General features: G+C 37.3%; 1 pseudogene; it reads right to left on the bottom strand.

The window, feature by feature from the left end:
- Window positions 1-15195: 15195 nt before the first annotated feature.
- LOC130874153 (elongation factor 2-like) lies at window positions 15196-21201 on the bottom strand (annotated as a pseudogene).
- Window positions 21202-22935: the final 1734 nt, after the last annotated feature.

Below are 22935 nucleotides of genomic sequence, written 5' to 3'. Positions count from 1 at the left end.
GAACCTCAGCCCTCAACTCCTGACTAAACAGGGGAAGGTGACTGGTCACTAAACAGAGCAGCAACTTCGTGATGCTCCTGAAAAGAGCAACTGCATGGAGGAAAATGCTTATTTTAGTTCATAGTTCCAGGTTACAGTTAACTACTACAGGAAAATCACAGTGGCAAGAGCTTGAAGGAGTTGCTGATGTCACATCCATAATCAGGAATAAATAGCAGGAAATGCATGGAATCTTGGGCTTACCATTACATGTAACAAAACAGGTATCAAGCAAGAATTACACTTCACAGTATTTTGTCTATTTGTATTTGGAAAGTTTAATATCTAATTTATCTTTTATCATAACTAACAAAAACCATAACTATAATTGTCTTCAAATCTATCAAAGACCCCAGAACAATATAATATTACCTAAGTAAGGTCGAACTCCTCCCCTGCGTGGGTTATGAGTCTCGGCCCCAGTGCACTGGTTCCTATCTTGTCCTTGTCGAATAAACCTCGTGTGATTGCAGCAAAAACAAACAAACAAAAACAAAACAAAACAAAAAAAATTACCTAAGTAAACAGGAAGTGCATTGAATCAACTTCCAAAACTCTAGAATTGACAAAGAGATTTCACTGCCTGGACGGTATGTTCATGTATATTCACCACCTCTGCGAGCCCCACCTTGAGAGGTGCAGTGAGTTTATTAAGCAACTTGTAGCACTCTGGTCACAAACCAAAAATGCTCGTTAGCAGGGCCTCTGGTAAAAGAAATAGCTATTTGTGCTACCATCTTTTAAAGAAGCTGTGGTTGTGCTTGCCGCCAGCAAACAGAACCTATCTTAAAAAATTTGGCTAGCATGAAGCTCCATTTGACTCCCATATTTTTGGGTCTAGCAAAGTTTATTTTTTTATTTTTACAAACTATTTATTTATTTATTTATATTAAAAATTTCTACCTCCTCCCATTTCCCTCCAGTCCAAAGAGCAGTCAGGGTTCCCTGTGGGAAGTCCAAGGTCCTCCCCCCTCCATCCAGGTCTAGTAAGGTGAGCATGTACTGGCAACTTTATTTTTTAAAGTCTTTTTAGAGTTTATGTAGATATACATTGTTGAAAGTTGGGTGCCATTTTTTAAATGAAGACTACACTTTCATTTCCCAGATACCCAACCTGAATAATAAATAATATAAAACTGTATTAATTATAACACTGTTTGGCTATTACAGATTTACTATTAGTTTAGTATTTTTCCCCCAAGAAAGCCTGGATTAGTTAAAATGCAGCCAGTGAGATTTTATCAGAGGTCAAATGATTTCATCAGTGCAATGACTCTGAAAGTAGTCATTGACACTGTACTTGAGAAAAGCATATATCTGATCTCATGTGTCCTTTTTTATCATACATTTTCTCTCCACAGAAAGTCATGAGCCACTCTTTCTTTTCCGCATTGAAATCTCTGCCAGACTGTATGTTGTTCCCACCTCCAATTACCATCACCCCAACCTCTGTGTTTGTTTCATTCTGTCCTATGTAATGATTTTTCTACCAATACCTAAATGTATAGACTGAATAATGACCACCTATATCCTCCATTCCCACTCGCTTGATGTATACCCAGACAAACAGGCACACAGACACACACAAACATACAAATACACACAAACATACAAACACACACACACACTGCACTCCTTTCCAACTGGCCTGGAGAATAAATGACATTATTTATAGTATATATAAATTCCATAGTGTGTTTGTTTAGAAAATTCCCAAATTTCTCTCTGTGTAAGTATGCATATAGTTTTCCAGCCACCCATTCCCCTCGGTGAAATCTTCTATACATTTCCTATCCCCACAATACTTAATAACCTTAATTATTATGTAAATATGGTTTACTTTAGCCATTCATGGTATAGATACATGATCTCAATGCAAACATTTCTGAGAGGTATCAGGTGCTCTAGGAAGCAGAACCTGATGGTAGATGACTATTTCATGAACCGAATACTTCCATTCTTTTGGGATTTGTTGGTTCTCCAGAGATTCAGTTAAACCATTTCTGAGTAAGATAGTCTGTCCAGACTTGATTAGTCACTTTGAGAGTAGATTTTTGTAAAGTGGCCTAACCCCCTTCTATCTTCCTGTTACAAGTAGCCCTTATTCAAGTGACAAATTATTGTATCTAATTTTCCTATAATGGAGCATGTAGCCCTCATCAGAAGCAGAACTGGAGCTATTGTTAGGGTTTTGGAGGTGGAAGAGTGTTAGGGTCCTCAAGTTGTCTCACAAAAAACATATATGCAATCAACAAGAATATTTATTTTTTATACTGACATATCCAGGGTCTTTCACTTGTAAACAGTTGTGAAGACTACAAAAGTATCATGTAGAGTCCTTTTAAGCACAGCTAAGGGAAGTTTCAGAAACAGTTAGATCATTGTTTTAGCAAAGGCCTGCTACATTAGTGTGTTTTTCACTGGCTGGGGTTTGCAGGGGCTTGATGGGGTGTCTAGAGCACTTTCATATTTGGGCATGAATGGTCAAGGTCTAAGGCAGGAGGAGGATTTGTCCCTATTTGCCTTGAGATACTGTAGGGAATGGCCCGGGCTTGGTACATGCTGTTTCCCTCATCACTGCAGTCAGGGGCATTGAAGATTGATTGTCCGTTATTCATGGTTCTTTCAGAAAATGCTTGCTCAGTCTCAGAATACTTAAATTGAGGCCTGATCTCTGATAGATGATTGAGCAGCCTGTTATGGTGTCTGCTCTGCTCTCTCAAGAGAGTCTTTTTGGATCAGGCCAAGAAATGTTGCAGAAATCACACCACACAACCTTCTCATGCAAGAGATTGGCTGTTGTGGGGAAGTGAAAGTTTGCCTCTGAGTGATAACAAGAAAGAGAGAGAGCAAAACGGAGAGAGGGGGACAGACAGAGACACTGTGAGGGACAGAGAGAGAGAGAAAAAAAAAACTAGAGGCCAGTTGATGATAGTAGAGACCTTTTAAAGAGTTGCATTTGGCAGGTGATGGAGCTATGTCACTGAAGGTTAGCCAGGGTAGATAACTGGATAGCTCCGAACATTCTTCCCTTTGTTTATTATAGAAAGTAAGAAAATATGAGAGAGGAGTGTTGAAGTCTCCTACTATTAGTGTGTGGGGTTTGATGTCTGCCTTGTGTTCTAGTAACATTTCTTTTACATAAGTCAGTGTTTTTATATTAGGGGCATAGATATTCAGAGAAGACCGAGGCAAGTTATGCTGCAGAAAACACACCGTACAACAGATCTCACACTGGGGGCTTATGGCAGGGAGAGGGAGGAATGACTAAAGGCCGCCTCTGAGCAGAGGCAAGAGAGAGATAAGTAGTCTGAAAGAGAAACCAAGAGAGCCAGAGCAACAGCTAGAGAGTAGTCCATGATGGTGGGGACCTTTTAAAGGGTTCATGAGTGGTATTTGGAGGCTGGTGATGATATACCTACTGCCACTGAGTCAGTGAAGGCAAGCTGGGAGACCCATGGGCAGTTCCTAACAGATACCACCATACTCTTTGTTACAGAACTATGAGCTAAATAAATATTTTTCTTCATTCCTTAATCATCCTTGGTCATTTTGTTATAGTAATTGATACAAACTATAACTATCTATCTTTTCTTTCAAGGCTAGTATTAGACTTGATCATTGTCCTAACTCCATTAGTGTAAGTGAAAGTATCCTTCTCTCTTTAATAACATAATAGTTACTAATCTTTACTAATAGTTTCTTAGCTTGTGTCTCATATGTGTCTGTATGCATCACAGAAGAGAGATCCTTTAATTTCCATGTGTTACATGTTCTTCTGTATTTTTGAGCTTCCTTGTGATCAATTCACGACATGCAGAATTTTGATTATTACCTTTCCTAGATGGAAATATAAAATCCTGAACATATCAGTAATCTGTTTTTCCATCCTCTCCTGTAAAAAAAACAAACCGGTATATTTGTTTCTAAAGAGATCATGTCAAATGGAGCACACCTACACACTCCTTTTCTACCTGAAAATCAAAGTCATGAAGTGAATGGGAAATAAATTTGGTTTCTTAAGCTCACTAGAATTGTATGGTGTAATGCTTTTGTTTTTTGTTTTTTAACTACTCTAGAAATTATCCAGTTTAGAATGTCTGTTGGAATAGTACACTTTTAATACTTAATCTGACATTTCAAAGTGTGTTTTACTGTTTTGGGAAAGACCCATACATTAATTATCCCTCATCTACTTTTCTATTTATTTATTTATTTATTTATTGGGGTTTTTTTTGAGACAGGGTTTCTCTGTAGCTTTGGAGCCTGTCCTGGAACTCCCTTTGTAGACCAAGCTGGCCTCGAACTCACAGAGATCTGCCTGCCTCTGCCTCCTGAGTGTTGGGATTAAAGGCGTGTGCCACCAATGCCCGGCTCTACTTTTTTTTATAAAGGGTTGCTTCAGAGTACTTTTTCAGTTTTCCAATATCTTCTACTTCATCCTCAAGTGTGACTGGCAGTTCTGTGTCCTATATAACTGAGAAATGTTAAAATCGAACCTTTTGATATACTCTATTTGCATAGATATTCGAGTAATTCAATTGTCTCCATTTTTCTTTTCTTTTATTACTTTCCTCTAATTTTATCCTTGAAAAATAATCTTTATTCTTTGAATGATTATAAACACTCTCTGTGCTCTAGAATTTTAGACTGTTTTTTCTTGATGCCCTGTCTCATATCTACCCATATACATTTCTTCTGTTGATTTTTCACTAGTCACTACATTGTTCTCATCAGTAAATATATGTGTTATTATTATCTCAGGTTTATTGTCTAGACTGGCATCTATATTTATAACTGTTTATATAGCAATATCGAAACGTCCTCATAGTCTTTACCATAGTATGTATTTAGTTGATGTCACATTTCTCTATTCTTTATAATAAAATTCTTCTTTTCCTTCATCTATTTATATTATTTTTCACATCTTGTGGGCCTTTCTAGCAATTTATGAAGTCTAAATGAAGTTGGGGACACCTAACATAGTTGTAGAAAGTCTTCAAACAGGTATTACATTGGACACACTTGGAAAATGAGAATTTATTAGTAGTTTGCCATACCAGAAAATATTTCTCTTATATGAAAGACTATTCATTCTCCTGCACTTCTAGTATAGCTGAATTGTTTAAGATAAAGATCCACAGATCTTTCCCATATTTCTTCTCCCAAAATAGGCCTGGCTCCATTACCTATGTCCAGACAGCCAAACCAATCTGTCTGACAGTTATTCTTGTTTATATCAACCATTTCTTGTTAGTTCTGAAATATGAGTGTTCAGTACAGCTCTACATACAATGTTCCTTTCTAAGTCATTAATGATTCTTTGTCATAAGACAAATATCTTTGAATAATTTTCCCATGATTTGCCTCAAACATGGAATTAAATTTACTGCTACGTTCATATTCATTTTACATTGAATACTACCAAAATACTTCAGATCACTGTTGTACCTTAAAAACCATTTGGTTCTCTTACTGGTTGATGGATTCAATCAATTAATGACTTTTCAAATGTCATGTAAATAAATATCTCAGAAATATAAGCAGAATTTTAGATTTTATGTACATTCTCCTCAGAAAGATTATTTTTTCTGTCTCCACCAAAAGAGCCAGAGAGAGAAAGTTTATAAGAGTAAAGTTGATACTTAATCTGACACAGAAATGGATCTTGTAAAGGAGGCAGGGAACATATGATATGTAGTCAAACACTTTGGACTTATGGACTTTTAACATAGTTATAATATTGTATACAACACATTCAGCTGTTTTATGCTTATGAAAGATCTTCTTATATACATTTATTTAATTTACATTCAATTATTCTTTATATATGCTTCATAAACAATGCAAATATACTTGAAAATACTATGAGAAGCTTTTTTCAAAGTATGGGATTGAATTAACTTTATTATTTGTATTTGTAAGAGGAAATTTTGTTAGATATTCTTGCAAATTGGATAGTAGTCAATAATTTTGTCAATGGTTAAATACTTCATAAATTATTCTTTCTGTAATGGAGATTATTTTGGCCCTTCAAATATTAATAATTTTATATAATTTTGTTCAATAAAAGAGTATGATTGTTAGTATTAATTTTTAGTTTGACCCAATCGAGATTTACCTGCAAAACTGTGATTCAGTAGGGTATTGCCTTAATTTTTATTTGACCTGGGAAGATTCAGTTCACTGTGCTACACTCTCTAGACAGCAGATTCTGAATATTATATTAAAAAAAGAGAAAGTATGAAGTTAAGCAAACATTTATTTCTCTCTGCTATGGACTTTGGATATGATATGACTGGCTGCTTTGAGTTCTTCCTACTGGGACTTCTAACTATAATGTATTGTAACCTGGAATTATAAGTTAAAGAAGCCCTTTTCCCTTAAATTGTTTTTGTTAGGCTATTTTATCACAGCAACAGAAATGTCACTAGCACAAAAGCTAAGTTCAAATATTTAACCATCAGAGAAAAACTTTAAACTATCTTTGATAGAAACTTTCTCATTTGATAGCTTAGAACAAACCAAAATGGACAGTTCTAAGTAAAAAGCAGCAGACACGTAGATACTACTTTAAAACTGTACAATTCCATGCTTGAAAAAGTTTTAGGAACTCTTCAAACAGGTATTAAACAGGTAGTAAAACAAAGTTATTTAATGCAGTAAGCCTCCTTCAAATGAAATATAATCTATTTTAGTGAAGAACATTAACTTTACCACTTATAGACTTATATGGACTCTTTGATATTACTAAAACAATGCATGCAACCAGCGTTGAAATTCTGAAATTAACAATTAGGTTTTTATTTATTTGTATCTCTTGGCTTCTAAGTTAGAAATGACCCATGGAATCTAATCACAGTTGTTTTCATACTATCTGACAATGTTATACTGCACAAACACATTACTTTGAGTTTTTATGTGTAGTTACATAATTTATGTTTCCTAAAATGGTTGAACACTTGCACATAGAAAAAGGAAAAAGAGAATCACAAATGGAGACTAGAACAGTTAACATCTGGAAATCTACTTCAGAAAGTAACACCAGTGCAGAGCAGTGTGGGTTACATCTTCACAGACTACAGTGCAGGTTTACCTCTCCTGTGAGACTGAAGAAAAGCCAAACTAGTAATGAAAGACCAAACTTAGGATACTTCCTTACGATGATGTGAATGACAATGATGCTCATAAGTTCATATATTTAAATGCTTGGTCATGGGTTGGTGGAATGATTTAAGAAGGATTAGTAAATGTGAACTTGGAATAGGTTTGTCACTGAGGATGGGTGTTGAGATTTCAAAAGTCCATGCCAAGTCTAGTTCCTTTCTCTCAGCCATCTGTCTGTAGATCAGGATTTTAGCTCTCAGACCATGCCTTTCAACCTGCTACCATGCTTCAGGTCACAGTAATAGACTAGCCCTATGAAATGGTAAGCAATCGCCCAATTAAATGCTTTCTTCTCTATATCGCCTTGGTCTTGGTATCTCTCCCCAGCAATAGAACAGTCACTAAAACATTTCCCCATGCTTCTAGTAATAAAGGCCAACTCAAGCATTGTTTGCTGTCTCTGACCTAAGTAACTCTGCAAAATGATTGGGTTTTTGCTTTTCTTTTTTGCCTGCACAACAATAGATATTAGCAAAACAAAAATTAGATTTTCGCTTCAGGATGCAGTTAGTCTTCAAACATTAGGTTATCATCCAGGTTAAATGGTTTACTCATTAAGACTCATAGGCTAAACATCATAACTGACTTCTCAACACTTACCTTTCTGCTCAGAGTTCTGATGTTTGTCATTATTTACCTAACTCCAGTCTATTTGCTTGTATCATTCATTCCAGACCTTAAAAAGTGTCATTTTTTTAGGAGACTCTGAGTTCTGTCAGTGCCTATCCTTATACAATGGGGCCAGTGCAACACATATATTTGATGTGATTCATGTTGACATTTCTGCCATTTGGGTAAAAGAAGATTAACTACAAAGCATGTAGTTTCCTTCTTTTTGTTTTTCTTTTCTGGATTGATTCATATTAGTTGGACATTCTCTGTATTCCTATATAATAGATGCATTCTTAATGTTATTTTCCTTGAACATGTGATTGATAAATATCACTAAGCCTGTAGTCTGAAAACAGAAAAAGAAATTTGACCAAACATTTGTGGAACTCTAGGAATTAAACCAGGGCTATATACTCAGTTTTGCTAAAATAAACAATACCTTTGCAGACACATATTTTCCCAGTTTTCTTCCCCAGCACTAAACTGTCTTATTCCTGGAGACTGAGCAGAACCCGTCTCTAGAAAAGTAAATATTAATTATGACAATTGCTACTGGCATTTCAAAGTCAATGAGAATGAAGAACTGACTGGACACCTTAGCTGTTCAGAGGTCATCGATGATCTTATTAGAGCATGTCAGTACATACCCCATTGTGAGAGATTCATTGTCTTGGGGATAGAGCAGTAGAATCTTGCTTCTCTTGCCTCCTTGAATACTAACTTTTAATTTCTTCTGCTGGCTGTTCCTTACCTCCTTACTCTCTGAAAATTGGTTTTCAATGGGGCTTGGACCTCTCTTGTATTCTATAGTGCCACACATTCTACTTAGTGGTCTTATTTTAGTTGTTTTTTTTTAAATTTTCTTTTTAGCCTAAGAAATGGCCATTTTTGTTGAATTTCAAATTTTACTACTTTTTTTTAGACTTATCCCTTCAGAACTATGTCAATAGTCAATGAATGTCTGGATAAATTCCAGACACTTATCATTAGTAGTAATAATAATATTTTCTATAATTATCTGGTTAGAAAGATAAATATTGTAAAACTCTTATTATTTCCCATGATTTTCAGATTTTCTTGGCTCTTGTGAAGAGGGCAATGGGTCTCCTGGAAATGTCATAACAGACTTTGTTTGGATACTAATACTTTTATAGCCCTTTTGTATAGTTTGTGTATCTATTATTAATCATACATAATTTTAGAATTATAACAATAATTAAGGCTAAGAAACGTAAGAAGTGGAGGAAAAAGAAAACTAATTTACTTTAATTAAACATTACTGTTTCAGTGGTATTTTGTCACCTCTATTACAAAGTAATACTAATAGTATTAGGGAAAAGAGGTATCAAAAACGATAATAAAATATTTCTGTACTAATTCTCAGTTGAAACTTTGTAGTGAGAAGGCGAGCAGGCCTGCTTTTCGTTCCGCCCAGCTCCCATATGGCTAGCTTAGCCCCAGAATTATTACACAGAAACTGTATTCATTTAAACACTGCCTGGCCCATTAGTTCCAGCCTCTTATTGGCTAATTCTCACATCTTGCTTTAACCCAAATTTAGTAATCTGTGTAGCACCATGAGGTGGTGGCTTACCGGAAAAGATCTTAACCTGTGTCTGTCTTGGGTCAGAGAATCATGGTGTCTGCCTGACTCTGCTGCTTTCTTTCTCCCAGCATTCTGTTCTGTCTACTCCACCCACCTAAGGGCTGGTCTATCAGGCCGAGCAGTTTTCTTTATTAATTAACCAATGAAAGCAACAGATAGATAGAAGACCCGCCTACATCATTTCCTCTTTTTCTGTTTAAACAAAAAGGAAGGCTTTAACTTTAACATAATCAGACATCACTGTTGTTCTGTTCAAAGCTATCCATTTTTAAAATTTTAATGTCTAGATATGTCTGATGTTCACTTCATGTAACATAAATTTACTCCTCCCCCCCAAAAAAAATGGATATGGGTATTAAATTCTCCTACATAATTTACTAAGGCAGAATCTTGAAGAAAAAAAATTCAGCTCAGGTCCGCATCTCACACTTATGTTCTCAATTATTCCTTTAGAATTAGTTGGTGTTCTTCCTTTACTGATGAGAAAATATACAAATTTGTGGATATTTTAAGTCATTAACCATTTTCAATGATAAAGCAATTTGATGTGCAATTTCTCCACATTCTCGTGCACACAGAAGGATGGACCTTTGAAGAGAAAAACATATTTTAAGAGTAGTAGAAGTGAGAATAGACCCAATTAAGATTTTTTTCTGAGCACAAACGTGAGACACCATTGATCCATAACTTGTCTGGACTTATTGATTATTTCTATCTTCTAATTCTTTTTGCTCTCTGCAAAGATATGGAAAAATATATGTAGGAACCTTTGAAACTTAAAGAAATATATGAAACTCATTGTAGGAATTATTTGTGTTTTCATGTTTTTAAACAGTATACATTAACAAATTGAGCATTTACAAATAAGAAATTATCTTAGTAGAGTAATTATAAATAAGGAATGCACATGGATGCTGAGGTGGCTTAATAAGTGAGGGTATTTTTAGATAGGACTGGTAGCCAAAGTTTAATAGCTGGATCCCACATGGTGAGTGCAGGAATCTCAGTTTCAAAAATTTTCCAAAGTAATCCGCATGTATAGTGGAGCATGTAAACACATACACAGAGAGAGATAGAGAGAAAGAGAGAGAGATCAATAAATAAATATAAATGAGAAAAAGCTTAATATCTTTGTCTAGCAACACATAAAATGAAATGTTTATAAATTATTACTTCCATGAAATACAAACATAATACTCAAAATCTTAAAATTTCTAGAAATATTTATGCATGATTTTCATTTGTTTATATTTTCTTTGTTTCAGTTTATTGGGAAGATAGGTCAAATACTGACAAAACAGCCATGGGTTTCAAGTTACTATGTGAAGTATGGGGGAGAATATGATAGAAAAAAAAAAAAAACACTTTTTATTTTTGATGTTCAGAACTATTTAAATAGTGATTCCAATGACAAGTTGTGTTGTAGCTTAAACATTTCAGATAATTTATTCATTTTCCAGAAAATAACATTTGGATAAACTCTCCCTGCCATACACACCAGTGTGTAGTCATTCACACATATTTTAATATGGTATTAATCTCAGGGCTACTACTGTAGAAACTGTGAAAGGCTCATGTAAGTAAAAGTAACAATGTCTACTCAAATTAATATCTTAGCAGATCTTGTGGTTTAGTTAAGCTCTGGCAATTCTAGTTTATAATGGGAGAAGCCTTTGTTAAATTCCAATTGTATGAAAAAACTGGTAGTTACCCAATTAAGTCAACTATCATCTTTTGTTCTTTCTCCATTCTTTCTTCCACGCCACTCTTGCTATCTCCAAATGTTCCCTAGTAACATTGTCACAATGTACCAACTGACAAGGATTTAAATTTTAAGGAGTTCTGACTATAATAAAAGACTAGCCAGGTGGTGGTGGCAAACACTTTTAATCCAAGCACTTGGGAGGCAGAGGCAGGCAGATTACTGTGAGTTTGAGGTCATCCTAATCTACAAGAGGTAGTTCCAGGACAGGACCCAAAGCTACAGAAAAACTGTATTGAAAAAACAAAACAAATCAAAACCAAAAAGATTATCACCCATCACTCATATAGAAACTAAACAGAGAAATAACAGAACATATGTTATTATGCTAATGGTCCTAAGATATATCTACAGAACATTTCACCTAAAAACCATAGAATATACCTTCTTCTTGGCAGAGCACCTCATGCAACCCTCTCCAAAACCGATCATATGCTACCTCACAGGGTCAGGTTATCACAACATTGCATAAAAACTTGGAAAACTGCTAGTCTAGGAAGTATACAATGATTTCACACACATGTGCTGTTCAAATCATGTTCTTTATTCTTCTCCTGTGCTGAAAAGTTTCCAACACACACACACACACACACACACACACACACACAAACACACCAGTCATTCTCTGGTAATAGAAAAGTTACAGAGATTGATTTCTCAGGATCAAAAAGCAAATAATGGCTGCCCTAGTGACACTGTCAGCATCTTCATGGCTCCAGGGATGCAAGGCTAGAAAGACACTAGGCCAGTACTAAGAGGTAAAGGAGCTGATTTTAAGAGGGTTTACATTGTAAGAAAGGGAAAGGGGAATTTGTGCATGATACTACATCTCTAGGTTAAAATCTGTATCAATAAACTGAAGGGAAGGAAGGTGTAGGTAATTTATATTTTTTATGGTTAGTTCAGAGGGTAAATTGAAGTTAACAGTTTCCCAAGTTGGCTGCAGGTGAATTTGGGACCCTCAGTCTCTGTATCAGGAAGGACTATAAATCAAACAAGCTCAGATGTGCCATAGTCCTATGTCTGAAGGTCCTAAATGTGATTTATTTGAAAGACTCTTCTCCTGACCAAAATGCCCTGCCAAATAAGAGATCATTGCAGGGAGCTGGCTTCTAAGTTTATCTCATGGAATGGAACAGAGATTAGACTATTGGAACCACGATTTTTGACTGTATGAATAAATTTTCTCACTGGGGGTCCCACTGAGTGGGGGAAGTCACCTAATAAGCAAAAGAATAAGGCAAGCTTTAAGTATCAACAGTTCTTGTGGGACAAATAGAACCAATTATAAAACAATCATAAATATTGAAATTATACAGCAAAATGAAAAGTCATCTTCCTGATCACCCACAAAAATATGTACCTATAAGATTGAGATGCAATCATGAGATTACATAAACATGTAACATGATATTACACACTACAGTTCAGGTATTGCAGAGACAACAAGCTGCTTTAGCAAAAGTGAGCAACAGTTTTCAGGGTCTATGGTCATGCACAGCTTGTCTAGATAGGATTAACCTTCATCAGATAACCATTCCTCTGGTATGTTGACATCTGAACACTAGCTGTTACTGGCTATAATTCTCAAGGTCCCTGACAACAAATCAAGTCTTAACAGATACAAATAAATTAGAATAACCCTCTGCATCTTATCAGGTCATCATGGATTAATGTTGGAGTTCAACAACAACACAAACCATAGAAAACTTACAAATTCATGGAAACGGAAGAACTCTCAATTGTTACCACTACGACAAGGAATAAATAAGGAAAGAAATTAAAGACTTCATAAGATTCAATAAAAATATACCCAAACTTATAGGACACAATTAAAACAGTTTTAAAAGGAAAGTTTGTTGCACTCAGTACCTTCATAAAAAATGTGGAGAAAGTTCATACTAGTGACTTAACAGCACACCTGAAAGCTCTAGAACACAAAGAACCAAATACACCCAAGAGGCACAGATGGTAGTAAATAATCAAACTGAGTGCTGAAATCAATAAAACAGCAACCAAGAGGATAATACAAAAAAATCAATGAAACAAAGAGTTGTGGTTTTTTTTGAGAAAATTAGCAAGATTGACAAACACTTATCCAAACTAAATAAAATAAAGGAAGAGAATCTCTATTTTTTTTCTTTTCTTTTTTTTTTTTTTTGGTTTTTTGAGACAGGGTTTCTCTGTGGCTTTGGAGCCTGTCCTGGAACTAGCTCCGTAGACCAGGCTGGTCTCGAACTCACAGAGATCCGCCTGCCTCTGCCTCCCGAGTGCTGGGATTAAAGGCGTGCGCCACCATCGCCCGGCAGGAAGAGAATCTCTAAATTAACAAAATCAGAAACAAAAAGGGGGACATAACACTGAGGAAATACAGAGAATCATTGTCATATTTCACAATCCAGTCCTCCACAAAACTGGAAAATCTAAAAGAATTAGACATGTTTCTTGGCAGATACCACAATCAAAGTTAAACCATTATCAGATAAATAGACCTATAACATCTAAGAAATAGAATTATTCACACAAAAACTTTATTAATTACATACGGCATTGTTTGGACAATAGCTCAGGCATATTCCTAGCTAGCTCTTATATCTTAAATGGACCCAGTTCTATTAGTCTGTGTTTTGTCATGAGGCTGTGGCTAGAGACTGTAAGGTTCTAGCCTCTTTCTCTTTTGACAGTTACATGGTGTCTCTGTGATTCTGCCATTTTTTCTCCCTGAATTCAGTTTAGTTTTCCACATCTAGCCCTATTCTACTCTGTCCTAGGCCAAAGCAGCTTTTTTATTAAGCAATTTTAATAAAATATATTCACAGCATAAAGAGGATATCTCACAACATACTTCTCAAATTATTCCACAAAATAGAAATATAAGTGACATTACTAAATTCGTTTTATGAGGCCACAGTTATCCAAGTACTCCAAACTGCACAAATCAACAAAGAAAAAGAATTACAAACCAATTTTGTTCATTAGTATTGATACAAAAATAATCAATAAAATACTGACAAACCAAATCCATGAACACATCCAAAAGATCATCCACCATGATCAAGTGGGCTTTATTCCAGAGATGTGGGGATTATTCAGCATATGAAAATCTGTCAATGTAATTCGCCACAGAAACAAATTGAAAGAAAAGCCCGCATGATCATCTAGTTAGTTGCTGAAAATGCCTCTGACAAAACTCAACAACCCTCCATAATAAAATTTTTGATGAGATCAGGGATACAAGGACATACCTGAACACAATAAAAGAAATATAGAGTAATCCTATTGCCAACATCATATTTAATGTAGAGAAATTCAAAGCAATTTCACTAGAATCAAGAACACGACAAGTCTGTCAGCTCTCTCAATATCTATTCAATATACTACTCAAAATTTCATCTAAAGCAGTAAGATAATAAAAGGATTTCAAGGGGATACAAATTAGAAAAGAAGAAGTTGAAATTTCCCTATTTACAGATGACATAGTAACCATAAACAACACCAAAATTTCTATCATGAAAAATCCTGAAGTTGATAAACACCTTTAGTGAAGTGGCTGGGTACAAAATAAAAAAAAGAAAGAAAGAAAGAAAGAAAGAAAGAAAGAAAGAAAGAAAGAAAGAAAGAAAGAAAGAAAGAAAGAAAAAGAAATCAACAGCTCAATAGCCCTCTTAAATACAGATGATAAAAGGACTGAGAAAGAAATCAAGGAAACAACACGTTTCATTATAGTCACACGCGATATAATACATCTTGAAGTATCTCTCCAAGTAAATAAAAGATCTATGTGACAAGAATATCAAGCTGTTTGTTTGTTTTTTCCTCTGAATGTGTTTATTTATAGACTTTTGACATCTGAGCATTTCTGAGAATGATAGCGTGGTGTCCCGCCTACCCCATGACCCACCAGTCCAGCCTGCAGAGGGGACTCTGCTGCCTTGGATTTCCAAAATAAATAGAATCCACGTGTTAGCATACGGCTATGGCAGATGGCCACACAATCTCCGGAGCAGCACTACGGGACAGCCTCAAGGTATCTTCTGATGGGCGGGCACCGTGCAGTGTCCAGAAAGTTGCCCAGCGCCGGGATGCCCTCCTTTAGGCCTTTGCGCTTGCGGATCTCAGCGACTACTTGGCACGGGCGGCTGCTGTTGTCAAAGGGGTCCCCAGGCAGGATCTGGGGGAAGGCCTGGCCACCGATGTTGGAGCTCAAATCGGTTGTGAAACCAAAAGACTCATTGATAGGCAAGTAGGACTTGACCACGAACATGGGGGTGCCAGCCACCTGGGACTCCTCAAACATATGACCATGCTTCCTGTTCAGGACACCATAGATGCCACCCACAACTTGCTCAGGACACTGGATCTCCACAAGGTAGATAGGCTCCATGAGGCAGGGCTGTGTGGTCAACACACTGGCATAGAGGCAACGCCAGGCTGTGGGGATGATCTGGCCATCACCTGGGTGGATGGCATCAGCATGCAGAGTCATGTCATGAACATCGAATCACACATCACGCATGTTCTCCTCACAGAGAGCGCCCTCCTTAGTGGCCTACTGGAACCCAGCCACCTCGCTGTCCTTGATCTCATTCAGGTACTGCACACCCTTGGTGATGTCTGTCAGGATGTTGGGGCCGGTGCCGTCAGGCCCGAAGTACCAGATCTTGCGGGCTTCGGCGACATCCCACTTGTACTTCTCAGCCAGGAAGCATGCCCGAGTCTTGAGCTCCTGGCGAGCAGAGACTTCCTCCTTGTCGATGTCCTCATCCAGGCCATCAGGGAAGGGCCGGGCCTTCATGTACAGGCGGTTGTGCTTGTTGGGGGTCTTGGACAGGCACAGCCCATTCGACTCCTCGCTCACCCTCTCCCGGTATGAGACAACGGGGTCGGAATTCTTGATGGGGATGCAGGCATGGTCTTTTTCCAAGTCCTTGAGGCAGATCTCCAGGTGCAACTCTCCTGCTCCGGCAATGATGTGCTCCCCAGACTCCTCGATGATGCACTGCACCATGGGGTCGGACTTGGCGAGTCGCTTCTGCCCCTCCACCAGCTTGGGCAGGTCGGCAGGGTTCTTGGCCTCCACGGTCTCTCTGACGACAGGGCTGATGCTGAACTTCATCACACGTATGTTGTGTGCCTGCTCAAAGGTGGCGATTGTCCCAGTCTTCACCAGGAACTGGTCCACACCGACCAGCCCCACAAAGTTCCCACAGGGCACGTCCTCGATGGGCTCCACCTAGCGCCCCATCATCAGTATGGTTCTCTGGATGGGCTTTAAGTACAGGTCCTCCTTCTTCCCAGGTGTGTAGTTGGGGCCCATGGTGCAGACCTTGAGGCCCGTCGACACCACCCCAGAGAACACTCTACCAAAGGCATAGAAGCAGCCTTTGTCGGAGGTTGACACCCTCTTGGAAATGGACATCATGAGAGGGCCCTTGGGGTCGCAGCTTTTAGTGCCCATGGCGGCCTTGTCATCAGATGGCCCCTTGTAGAGCAGCTCACAGCGGTACTTCTGCGCGGTGACTGGACGGCAGGTGGCTGGTGATCATCTGCAGCAGGGCGTCCCCTGCAGGCAACCAGCGCTGCATCACAGCTTTGAGCAGCGGCTAGCCCTCCTTGTCCTTGTCCTTGCTGTCCAGATTGATGTCCAGCTTCTCGATCAACTTGGCCGTCTCCTCCTTTCTGAAGTTCATGATGACATCGAACACCTTAAAGATTGGGTCCAGAATGAGCTGGCAAAAGGTGCGAGGCAGCTTCTTCCCATCAGGGCTGTTTGCAGACTTGCTAAATTTGCCATTGGCTGGATCAAAATACTCGTCTCCCCACAGTTTCTTCATCATATCCTCCACTTTCTTGGCCTGTTCGGCTGGCCCCAGTTGGCTCTCACCCTTGGCTGCAAATTTACATACATCTCTGCGAACTGCTTCAAAGTGAAGGCCCAGTCATGCAAGCCAGAGCCGAAGCCCACGGTGCCCAGCACGGGGTTGATCATGATATTGCCCATGGGCCCACTCTCGTTCTCGCCATAGGTGGAGATGATGACGTTGACATTCTCCACGATGCGCTGGAAGGTCTGGTACAGCTCTTCAGGCTCCAACTGCAGCTCAAACAGAGCACGATCCATCTTCATCATCATCTACACAGCCTTGATGCCCTCGGCAATGGCCTGCCGCAGCACCGTCTTGTTGTGCACACAGACGCCAGACATGCAGTTCACCACCACCAGAGCTCCATCGGTGACATGCAGGGCAGCTGTCACCTCCGAGGAGAAGTCGATGTGGCCTGGAGAGTCGATGAGGTTGATGAGGAAGCCGGAGCCGTCCTTGCTGTGCTAAATGATATAAAGGTGACACTAATTCAGAAATCTATTAAATTTTCTTCACTACAGATCATTGAATCTTCAGATTGCAATAAATGTGTCTAGTTAATAGCACAGTTAAATGCCTCAGAGAAATGAAAAAGTTATGCATTTGTGGAAGTTATAAATAAATATCTAGGGATGAATTATGAAAACGAGTATTTGAAACAAATTAGGTAAGATGAAAGAAAGCAATACAGAAGTATCAATGTGTGGCAGTCACAATGTCATAAAAGTACATGGGGTTTGTGTTTGCGTGCATGTGCCTGTGAATGTGTGTATCAGTGGATAGCGGAGTTTGTGTTGCATACACGTTGTTACTTGTGTATGTTCAGCTATGTGCACTCATGTGTACATAGAGGCTGGAACAAAATGTCACATGTCTTTATCACTCTTCACCTAGTTCCTAGACACAGGCTGCACCACTGAACATAAGCCTCACTGTATCACCTATTCCGGCTTGAGCTCTAGGGAGCCATTTCATTTTTTTTTTTCCTCCAAGGACAAGTCTTACCAGAGCATGTGTTCTTGCCCAGCCTCTTATAGTAGAGTCAGGGACTAGAACACAGCTCCTCATACTTGTGGAGTAATTGCTCTTATTCATTAATCTACCACTCCTGTCTTAAGTGTATTGTTTTTTGTCAGGAATTAATTATGAAACAACACAGATTTAATTAATCATGCTGTCCAGGTTGTCTGGGCAGTTCATGAGTTCTAGTCTATTAATTCTAGGCCATCACTGAATTCAGTCCAAGTTGCAGCCCAGCAAGCTAGATGTTAGAGATTCTACTATTAAACACCAGAAAGACCATTACTGGGAAAGGATATGCACTAAAGCCTAGTAGCTTTGAATTCTGCTTTCTCAGATTACAATTCTGTCCAAGACATCTCAGGATCCTCTTTATTTCTCTTTCATATCAAAAGAAAGAGAGAAGAAAATCGTCTCAGCAACCTTTTGAACTGCAGTTGGAGAGCCACCAAATTTGTATATACTGCTAATGTTAAGTAAATTAAACTAATTGCCCACTGTCCCTTGAGAATCCAGGGCCATTCCACTTTCAGACAGATTTTCTTTATTTGCATTTCGTGTTATCATCCATAATACAGTACAAATTACTTTAGCAAGAAGGCATACCATTCCATATTGTGCAAGGAAGAATGGACACACAGGGATTTACCCCACAGATGCTCTGCCCTCAAACAGTGAACTTGAAATGAATGAATGAACACTCATAGCAAAGGCAACACACATACTCCTGCAAACTCATCTTTCATTTTGTCATGTTCCTGACTGGGCGATATATGTTGTACTTGAGTGCCTACCCATCCTAGAAGAATTAGGTCCAGAGGAGATAAAAGAAGTGTAAGAAAATGATTTTATTGAAAACAATATTATACTTTCCAGATTTTAATTTTAGATTGTCATATGCTCATAACTCTTCCGTCTTAGATGATAAATGAGAGTCATCACACTGTCGCTGTTTACTGGCTTGCTTTGTGTCCTGCTTTTCCTTAGAGTCCTTCCTATGTGCTACAGTTCTGTCATTACAGTCTTTATCTCTGTCTTAGTCTGACTCTCATTTTCAAGTCAATTCAAATAACTTCATGATAAAGTAATAAATATATGAATTTTCCATTTGAATGATTCCCAACCTTAATCACATCAATTCTCCTTCACTAATCTGGCCAACGATGCATCCCTCATTGAAGGTATCTGCAGCTCTTTTGTACTGACTTGTCACCTTGCATCCTCACAGGTAGAAGGGCAAGCAACCAATCAAGAATCTCCTTTTCATGCTCTTAACTTATAAAAATGATTTATAAAATGTAAGTCATTTTCAGTGTAAAAAAAGTCTTAAAAGTTTTCAGATTTCATATTCAAAAGGACAGAAGAATTAGCTGAAACTGAGTGGGAATACTCTGATTTTAATAGAAGTATAAAAGCTTAAGGCTAATAAAAAGTTCTTCAATTGTACATACAGTTCTAGTTTTTTCAGTTAAATATAAAGTGAGATTCAGACATTTAATTGATCTGTGAGAATAATTTATTCAATATCATTGAATCTAATATCCATCATCACAGGCTGATTTAAAAGGAACATTCTTCAAACGAGGTTTATTGCCACCACTACTTGCACATGAATAATATGGCTTCATATAATACATGTTATTATTAGATAATCAATGTAAGGTTGAGAAGATTTTGTAATGTTCAATAAAAATATATAATAGAAAGGTATTTTTGCTCAAAATTCTATCACAAAATATTGCTGTTAATTTGTTTTTTATTTAGTGTTATCTTAATTATATAGGACATGTTATGACAATGAATATATATTTAAGTAGATATCAAATGCACGTAAAATATTATATAGCATAATTAAATAATATACATTTACATATATTACTATATACTGTATGTTATTTCGTGTCTTAAGTTCTGAATTTAGTAGTTAAATAAGAGTTTTCCAAAAGGATCTTTAAAGTCTATCATAGCTGCATAATATCCAATCATTTACATATTATCAAAAGCATTTAAATGTTATCAATTATTAAGTTATTCTGTTTCAACTTCAAGTCTATTGTCATGCATTCCACTTCATGACTCCTGGCTGAAATGTTATATAATATATACTTAAGACCATTTATCTGCCTGATGTTATAGTTAATGCTATGATCAGTTCTCCTCAAGTCCGTATGACTGCAACATTGGTTACAGCTAGATATTTCACATGAACTCTAACACCCAGTTTTTACTCTGAATGCCTCAACAAAAATGAAGACACCCAGAAAAATATTTTTAACCTCTCAGAGGATGAATTTGGGATTGGGAATGAAGAAAACGTTTCAATTTGAAGCTTACTCCTTTTCTCCTTAGTTTGAAATCTATAATTGTGAGGCCACTGTGTGCCCTAGTGAGCCTTTGTGGCTTACCATTAATAATACAGGCTTTGTTCTGCCAGGGAGGTTTCTGGATGTTCAAGGAAGTCTATAATCAGATGTCCAGGCCTTTGATTTTGTGCTTCAACATCAGGAAGCCTGTGTTGCCACATAACTAAAGCATGTTCTCTTAAAGCTCTTTCAGGGTCTCAGTTCTCAGGCAGAGGATAAGGTTGCTATTTATATAAATTCAGGGTCCAAGTTTCTGAGCATTTCAATAGTTTTCAAAACACTGTCAAGCAAGGTGATCCTAATTTATACTCTCAATAATGGCATTTAGCTAGAGAATATATATATGGTTTTTCTTTTTAATATCAACTTTTAGAAACCTAATCAGCCTAAACCCTAAGGAATGTCCAATGCTATCTGATGATCGCCTATGGCAACAAAATTTAGTCTAACTAAGGGTATATATTTTGTATATTTGAGGTTTTAAATTGATTCTAATTTAATGAGGTGGGAGAAAATATGGAAGGAGTACAGCCCTGAAGTGGTATGTACTGAAGAGGGAAAACCATCTATAAACTTGTTATGGGATTAACAATATGAAAGTCACTGAGACAATTGTCAATAAAGCCAATAAGTTAAAAAAAAATCAACATATACTTGAATTCAATAGGGTCACACATCACTAGGCAGCTGCAAAATCACATCCAGTTGTGAAAAAGCTGTAAATTTTTTCTCCAACACTAGAAACAAGATAACAAGCCCCACCTCCATCGTGCTCTATAAGACAGCACTGGACATACTGCTCAATACAGTTAAGCAAGAGAAAGAAATTAAAGCTACACAAAATGGATATGTAAAAGTAAAACTGTCTCTGTCTTATCAAGATCTTACAAAAAACAAAAGGCATGTCACCCCAAAAAATGTAATAAAGACTTCTGTGAATTTGGGGTACAAAATCTACACATAAATGTTAGTTATATTAAATAATAAATTATCTAAACATAAGCCTAAGAAAACTTTTCTATTTTTTCTAGCATTCCAAATGCAATTGAATGAATTTATTCAATGAGATGAGTAAAGAATTTATATAATGAGTGCCAAAAATATCAATGAAAGGATATCACAAATGCATGAAAATGCAGACAACATTCAGCAATAGGTGATTTCAGTACCCAAAGTCATCTTTAGATTCTGAACATTCCACGTTGACTTCTAATGGCTAACTTAACAATCACAGAAAATCTAGTCTTATAATTCACATCCTGTCAACAAATGTCCTGAAGAGCTACAAAAGTTTTGAGCAAGAGGAATAAATCTGGAAAAACCATACTTCTTGATTTTAAATTGTATTACAAAGTTGTGGTAATCAAAACAGAACAGCACAAGAGCCATGGAGCAACATGAAAATTCCAGAAAAAAACAAGTGGATCCTCATCAAGTCATTTTCAAAAAAGTTATCTTGAACACAAAAAATAATGTACAAACTTCTTCTAATATAGCATAGAAACTGGACATGCACAAAAGATGAAAATGAATGAGTCCTTATCCTGTATCACTCCCCCAAAACCCCTCAAAATATACTCAATTTAAATGTAAAGTTTGAAACCATTAAAATATTAAAGAAAAAAATTCATAACAATGTCAGTGAAAAATTGTTATGATACCAAAACTAAAGATAATTAACAGCCAAAACAGCAAGGCAGATTATATTAAAGTCGATGTGATGACAGTCCTCAGTAAGGAAGAAAGTATTTAGTGACTACATTAACTTTTAAAGGATTAGTAGCAAAAACAGTAGTTGGGGAAATGGCTCAGTTGGCAATGTGCTTTCCATACATAAAAATCTGAATTGGTCTCCAGTACTCACAGAAAACACTGGATATGGAATCACACACTTTCAATTCCATCAACGAGGAAGGGGAGAGATGGGTGTTTGTGGGCCTCACTGTCCCAATTAGAAATCTCCAAATCCTTTTGAGAGACTGTGTTTCAACAACAAGGTGGAAAGCTGTGGAATTCCTTTGTACTGTGTGAATATGTCGCTATGACTGGCTTAATAAGCAAGTTGACTGGCCGATTTGAATTGGATAAGTTTAGGTGATAAAGCCAAATGGAGAATGCTGGGAGGAAGAAGGGTGAAATTAGAGCAGAAACAGAGAGAAGCAAGATGGTATACCCTTAGTGAGAAAAGGTACCCAACCACACAGCAAAGCTTAGAAAAGAAATATGAATTAATATAAAATATAAGAGTTAGATATCAACAAGCCTGAGATAACGGATGAGCATTTTCAACTAATATTAAGTTTCTGAGTGGTTAATTGGGAGTGGCCAGCAGCACAGGAAAACTCCATCCACCGAGAGACCACTCCTAAGCAAAAACATTTGAGATTGACTGCTGGCCTTCACATACAGTCACATATGTGCACTCACACTCACACAAACAGATGCATATACTGGCACACTATACATACAGAAAAAAGTATCCAACATAGACAAAGACATAAA

The sequence above is a fragment of the Chionomys nivalis genome, chromosome 5 (genome assembly GCF_950005125.1).
Source record: "Chionomys nivalis chromosome 5, mChiNiv1.1, whole genome shotgun sequence".
NCBI lineage: Eukaryota > Metazoa > Chordata > Mammalia > Rodentia > Cricetidae > Chionomys > Chionomys nivalis.
Note: the sequence above shows the minus strand (reverse complement) of the source record. Positions and strands in the feature narration are given on the sequence as shown.